Source organism: Arachis ipaensis, chromosome B07 (assembly GCF_000816755.2).
Source record: "Arachis ipaensis cultivar K30076 chromosome B07, Araip1.1, whole genome shotgun sequence".
Classification (NCBI taxonomy): domain Eukaryota; kingdom Viridiplantae; phylum Streptophyta; class Magnoliopsida; order Fabales; family Fabaceae; genus Arachis; species Arachis ipaensis.
Genome location: NC_029791.2, coordinates 80,259,089 through 80,266,461, shown reverse-complemented (window position 1 = coordinate 80,266,461; position 7,373 = coordinate 80,259,089). Strand labels below are relative to the sequence as shown.

Here is a 7,373-nt window from a genome sequence, read left to right as displayed (position 1 = left end):
CTACTACCCTGCCGCCAGCGCGCACTGCCGTCGTTCAGCCGCCGCTACTACCCTCTTTCTTTCTTCTCCCTCTCTTCTTCTTCTCTTTTTTTCCCTTTCACCGGCGAGCTTCTCCATCCTCTATGGAGCTCCGGTGTGTCTCCGGTGAAGCTGACCGCCGTGACCTCGCAGTGGCTATCACAAGTGCCACTGTTTCATATTCTCCTCTTGCATTCTTCATCCTTTTATTTTTAGGTTTTATTTATTTTTATGTTGATTTGTTAGCTTGTTTCAAATTTAGTTGAATGAACTAGATCAATCTTATTGCTTGGTTTAATTATCATTGTATTGCAAGTGTTTGTTCTCTGAATTATTAGGTTATTATTGATTAATTTTGAGCTTGAATGTGATAAGTTTGCACAATGAACATTAAGTGTTTGATGAAATGCCTAAGTGAAATTCTTGTTTGATTAATATGAAATGGCCATCATATATTTTCAACATCTTCTTGGTTGGCATATTCTATGATTTGTGCAACATCAAATATGGTTCTTGATGATGTTAAACTTGAATTTATCAATGAATTTCCCTGTTCTTGAACTTCAAGTTTCAAACACCCATGAGTTGCATAATTTTCCCTTATTGTTAATGGGTGACTTGTTTAGGAACACATTGATCTTAATTGGGTTCAATTTTTCATTGTTCATCTAAGCAATTGAATTTAAGTAATCACATTACAAGTGTTCATTTCTTGATGTCTTGATCACACATCTTTTGCTTTAACTCAAGCACATTGTCTATGTGATTCTCGTATTTTCTGGATGAACAAATGATATCCAACTTGGTTTAAATGGTTATTGTTGTTGTGCATATTCACATCAATGAGCCTTCTTTTCCACAACTCCAATACCCATTTTTGACAAGATCCCCAATTAGGAGTTTAAAGTTTCTTCATATTATTTGTGCTTCCTAATTGTCCTTATTTTGTTGTTACCATATGATCTTAAAATCTATTCTTTTATCTCTCCTTTTTAGGATGCACTGAAAAGGCAAAGAGCCAGTTCCACTACCGGTAGACCCAGAAAATACTCTTCTGTACCCCTCCGATTGTCGGAGCATAGAACTGAACACCTTTGCCAATAAAAGAGCTGACCTCTAATATGCCAAGCTTGAAAAGAGGTCAATCCATTGGGAGCGGAAGCTTAAGGTTCCAAGCAAATATGCGGTGCTCATCCATAAAAGAATTGCCTCACTTTATTAAGAATTTCTTAGTCAAGACCTCATTGAAATTAATGAGTCTATAGTGCGGGAGTTTTATGTAAAAAATATAAAGGTTGGAAAATAGAGACCGTATTCCTCTGAGGGAAGATGTTGGATACTTCCAACAAAGCTTTCGAAGCTCTATTGAAGATTCCCCACATTCCAGCTACTATGGATCCATACTCAAGAATCAAAGAAGATGTGCTTAAGGAGAGGATGTCCTTCGCTCCAATTCTGAAGAAAATCGGCCGTCCCGGTGCATCTTGGGAATATAGCAAGAGAAAAAAAGCTATTCCTATTAGCATTGCTGATTCTGATTTGACCGCCGAGGCACGTATTTGGAAACAAATAGTGGCAGATTATATACTTTCCAACACCCATGGTACCCATATCCGACTTAAAACCGTTGTATTGCTTTGAGCTATTATGGAAGGCAATAAGATAACTGTCTTGCCCTTGATTCGCACATCGAAGTGGAATGTAATCCAAAGAAGAAAAATCAACATTCTCTTTCCATCACTTGTGATGAGATTTGCTATACTAGCGGGGGTAGAGAGGCGACCTACAGACATCATGTTCAAGATTCCAATTGGTAACCAATTCATTCCAAATGGAGATTTAGATGGGTCCACAAAGAAGACACCCTCCAAGAGGAAAGCACCTGAGCCATCATCATTGGCACCATCACCTTTTATCCAGTCTCTTCTAGACTTGATCCAGGACTTGTTGCATGACATCTGCCACATTGAGTACCTTAAGCACAAGCGTTTCAAATGGGTCGCGGTAAAGCTAGAGGGAAGAGATCCTGGCCCAATTCCAGCAGCCTCGCCTGAGCCGGTTTGGGAGGACGATGGTGAAGATGAACAACCCGAGCCCCAGTATCCACCAGCTGAAGGTGGAGCTTCTTAGATCCTCATCTCTCAGATTGCATGCATGCACAGAGGACCGTGCAATGATCAAGTGTGGGGGAAGATCCGCAACTTTGGGGATGTAAAGTTCTCTTTCTAAATACTTTGCAATACTTTCTACTCTTAAGAGAATTAGGTCTTTTGTGAATATTGGTTAGAATTTCATTTTTATGGCACTTTACTTAGTTTTCCCTATACATATATCTTAGTTACTTATAGTTCTAAGGTAACAATGAGGACATTTTCTAGGAATCTCTTAGGGTATTCCATTAATTAGATTTGAAAATTTATTTTTTAACTTGCTTGAAATATACTTCTTAGGGAACATAGAAACAGCTAGAACAAAACATCTATTGAGATTTGAGCTTTAATTGTGTGGTTGCACATTTTCAACCACAAATTTTGTTCTTGTGTGCTATACTCCTTTATGATTGTGATTTTATATCTATTAAATCTTTATGTCCTATAATTGATGTCTTGAATGCATTTAGTATGATTGAGAATATTTTTGAAATTGAACTCACTTAGCCCATATAGCCAACCCTTACAATTACCATTGTAACCCACTTTTGTGCATTTTAACTCTCATTTTGTTTGATTTTAAGCATATCATTCTCCCTAAAGCAAAAACCCATTAATGTCCATGGATTATTTCTTTGATTAGCTTGGTTTGAGTGGTGTGTGTTATTCAAAGTGTAGGGGAAATTTGTTGGGAAATATTAGTAATGAAATAACATTGGGTTTTCATCGAGAAAAATTTTGGAAAATGGGTGAACACTCATGCATTCATAGTTTAAAACATATGCATTTCTTTTTGTTGACAAAAACAAAGAAATTTTGATTGTAAAAAATAAAATTTTAATATCAATCTTGTGCATAATAGCATATGAAATAAAGAGTTAAATAAAGAATGCATATGTATGTTTCTTGGAAAGACAATGCATGAGTGAATGTGAGAAAGGAGATAAATGGGAAATTAGGTTGTTTTCCTTATGTGTACATGGGATGATATAGGATCAGGTGGGTTACTTGAGCTAATCAAAGATCCAATCTACTAGTCCACTTAACCATATTAATCCTACCTTTACCCTAACCTCGTTACAACCCTCCAAAGACCTCATGTAATTTGTATTCATGCATCAATATTTGTTGATTGTTAGATGATTAGCAAATCCAAAAATAACATGATTAAAGGAGCATGGAGTGATTAAACCCTACACACTGAGTCATTAGAGTGTATACACATCGGGTGAGGGGTTCGATTGCTCAATTCTATGCTTCCATCTTTTACCTTGAGTTTTCTTGCAAGTTTTGGAATTAATTTTTGAAAACTTCAAATCAAATCTTGGGATATTGTTCACATTGCATTAATTCCTTGTCTTGGCCCTAATGATCTATCTTGGATTAATTGAAAATTTCTTGTTTGTCTTTTTTACCAAAGTCAATAGGAAACTATAGTATAGACATATGTAGTTAATATTTTGCATAGTTGCATGCTGAAAAACCCCAATTTTGTGGTTTATCTTGTATTGAATTTGGTGGATTTTATCAACTTTTCTCACATTTATTCAATGAAATAGCATGGTTTTGTAATTCTCCCTAATTTGTGCTTAAGAGTGAAAATATACTTTTTAGACCTTTAAAATAGCTAAATTTAATTTACTTTAATTCCATTCGATGCCTTGATATGTTTGTTAAGTGATTTTAGGTTCATAAGGCATGGACAGGGTGGAAGAAGTGAAGAGAAAAGCATGCAAAGTGGAGAATTCATGAAGAAATGAGGATTTGCTTAACTAAAGACGACACACACGCGTGACCCATGCATACACACGAGAAGGACATTTTCCAGGCGACGCGCACGCGTCACCCACGCGCACGCATGACGTTGGTCACGTGACCTCATTAAAGTGAATATGATGGGGGCGATTTTTGAGCCATACAGGCCCAAATCTAACTCATTTAAGAGGCTATTTGATGCAGAAATCAAGAAGGGTCAAGGGAGGAGCAATTAGTGTAGCTTAGGATCATGCTTTACGTAGTTTTCTAGAGAGAGAAGCTCCATCTTCTCTCTAGAATTAGGGTAGAATTAGGTTAATTTCTCTTAGATTTAAGACTTAATTCTTGTTTTCATCTAGTTTTTATTACAATTTCTTGTTCCTACATCTTTATTCTTCTAGTTCTTTTTGTTAATTTCCCTTTTATGCCTCTCTTTAGTTTATGAACTATTGTTGATTTTCATTTCCTTTAATGCAATTTCATGTTTTATGTTCTTTTGATGTTTAATTGAGTTGTTATCGTTATTTTCTTACACTCCATACTGTAGAATTTATTATTCCTTGCAATTTTACTATGCTTTCCTTTTATGCCTTTCAAGTTTTTGACAAAATGCTTGGTTAGGTGCTCTTGAGTCATTAATACTCAACTTATGTTGTTGATCTAGAATTGTTAGTTAACATTGTTTTCATTGACTCTAATCTCTTACTAATTCAATTATTAAGTTGAGTAGGACTTATGGATTGAGATTAACTAGGCATATTTGACTTTCTTCTGATGTGAAGATGACGTAATAGGCTTTAGCTCGTGGTAATTATTGTATTATGATTAATGACTAGGATAGAAAGCCTTGATTCTCAATCCTTGTCATGAATGCCTCTTTTTAGTGATTGTTATCTTTAAGTGTTTGATTTACTTTTATTGTCATTTAAATTTATTGCTTCTTTATCAACCCACCCCCTGAACCTCAACCAATATTCAGCAATCGATTGTAATTCCTAGGAAGAACGACCCGGGACTAATACTCTAAGTTATTTTTATTGGGATAAACTTGTGACAACCAAAAATTAAACTTTGATTGAGTGTTATTTGTCGGTTTGGAACTATACTTGCAACAAAGTGATTTCTTTTACCGAGAATAAATTCTAAGCCGACGGTAACATTCTTTCACATGCATGTAGTTAGTACATTAAATGAGTGTTGCCCTTTTTACCCTTCTCCTTTGATTGAGATTAGCATGAGGACATGCTAGTGTTTAAGTGTGGAGGAATTGATGAATCCATATTTGGTGGTAATTTTTGGTTGGAATTGAGTGGATTTTATCATGTAAACCTACATTTATTCCCTTAAATAGCATGCCTTTGAGTTTTCCTCCTAAATTGTGCTTGATTGTGAAAACATGCTCTTTCATGCTTAATTTAATCAATTTTATTCTATTTGCATTCCATTCGATACCTTGATGTTTTTGGTGAGTGATTTTAGATGTAATAGGTAGGAATGGCTTGGTAAGAATGGAAAAGAAGTATGCAAGAGGGAGGAAATATGAAGAAATGATAAACCGTATTTTTCGAGTTTATCTTGTGTTAAATTTAGAGGATTTTATCAACTTTTACTACATTTATTCACTAAAATAGCATGCTTTTGTAAATTCTTCTTTATTCGTGTTTAAGTGTGAAAACATGCTTTTTAGGTCTTAAAATAGCTAAATTTAATTCACCTTGATTCCATTCGATGCCTTGATATGTTTGTTAAGTGATTTCAAGTTTAGAAGGCAAAGACTGGACTGAGGGAATAAAGAAAAAGCATGTAAAAATGGAGAACTCATGAAGAAATGAAGGAATTGCTAAGCTGTCAATCCTGACTTCTTCGTACTAAATCGATCATAACTTGAGTTATAGAGGTCCAAATGAGACGGTTCTAAAAATGATATAAAATTTGTCATAGTTGCCTGGCGTTTAAATGACGTGCATGCGTCGCCCAAGCGTGCGCATCGCAGGATCAGCGTGGGCCATTTTTAGCAACTCGTGGCCAGCAATTTTTAGCTCATTTTGGGCCCAATCCAACTCATTTCTGATGCTGTTAAGTCCAAGGATTGAACGGGAATGAACCAAATAGTGTTAGTGGGAGTTTTCATCATGTTTTAGGCTAGAATTCTAGAGAGAGAAGCTCTCTCTTCTCTCTAAATTTTAGATTAGAATTAGGGTAGATTTTCTTAGATCTAGTTTTAATTGTTGTTTCCATTTACTTTTCCTTTCAATTCTTTATTGCTACATCTTTGTTGTAACATCCCTTCCAGCAAAATACCTTGCTTAAGTCAGGGTATTTCTACTAGAAAGAACGTTACGTGACCTTTTCTAATATTAACTACTTAATTACTGAGCCTTTGTATCGATTTCGCGTTTCAGTTTTAAGAAAATGCCAGAAAATTTTATTTTTATTCATTCAAGACATGTATCAAAGATAAGCATTGCAAATAATAATAACAATCATATAAGTATTATTAATAGTAAATCTTATACATAAGAAGTCATATAAACCCAAAAACAACACCTACCCCTCTGTTAAAATAAAACCTCAAAGGACAAGAGCGAGGGGACTCTATGAAAGCAATTAAAACCATAAAGAAAACCTAGTAATCGCTTGCAGCTTCAAATTGCGTCTTCAAACCTGTGTCACTGAAAGGGTGGAAAATTTGGGGGTGAGAACCAAACCACATGTTCTCAGTAGAGGTCGAGAATGCCGTGAAAGTAAAAATAAAGCGCAAATAGTTAATTTCATTCGGAGACATCTAAAAGAAAATTAACCTCCTTTAAAAGCATTAGTTAATTATTCAAAATCCTAGACCCATATTTTCTTTAGAAAACTCTTAAAAGTTTCCTAGACTGTATGAATGACCAACCTGTTCCAAGCATAGGTTCATTAAGTCTATGCTGAACCAATTTGATTTTTCATACTTTACTAGACCATAACATAAAAGAAGTTACCTATGCAGTATAAATGATCATCCTGCTCCAAGTATAGGTTCATTAAGTCTATGCTGAACCAGTCAAATACTTTATACAGAACTAGACCTCAAACGTACCAGTCACAGCCTCAGGCCCAAACAACTCAATCAACATCCAATCACCACAATCCAAACAATCAGTTACAAACACAGGTAATGAGGTTCAAACACAACCAAGAGCAATTACATCAAGTATAGCAATTAGCAATTAAAAAGAATTATTTACTTAGGCAAACCAATTACAATATACACACCCAAACAATGTCACATAGATGCATATAATGAATGTCTAGTCTTAGTGCAGGCCATGAGCTCATGTGTCGGTTAGCACCTACATTCCCGACATTTATCCGGTCATGAGTTCATGATATCTCGAATATAATTTTCCGTTCAAATAAATGCGCATATAATTATTAGCAGCTCTATTGAGACAGCCTCTGCTTTCTACT

The 7,373-nt window shown here is 35.3% G+C and overlaps 1 long non-coding RNA gene across 1 annotated transcript in view; it reads left to right on the top strand.

Moving 5' to 3' along the window:
• LOC110264254 overlaps positions 1 to 7,373 on the top strand; it is a 19,930-nt gene that overhangs the window by 7,683 nt on the left and 4,874 nt on the right. The window contains exon 2 of the long non-coding RNA XR_002350056.1: positions 6,257 to 6,259. This is a non-coding gene — a long non-coding RNA (uncharacterized LOC110264254). The remainder of the gene's footprint in view (positions 1 to 6,256; positions 6,260 to 7,373) is intronic.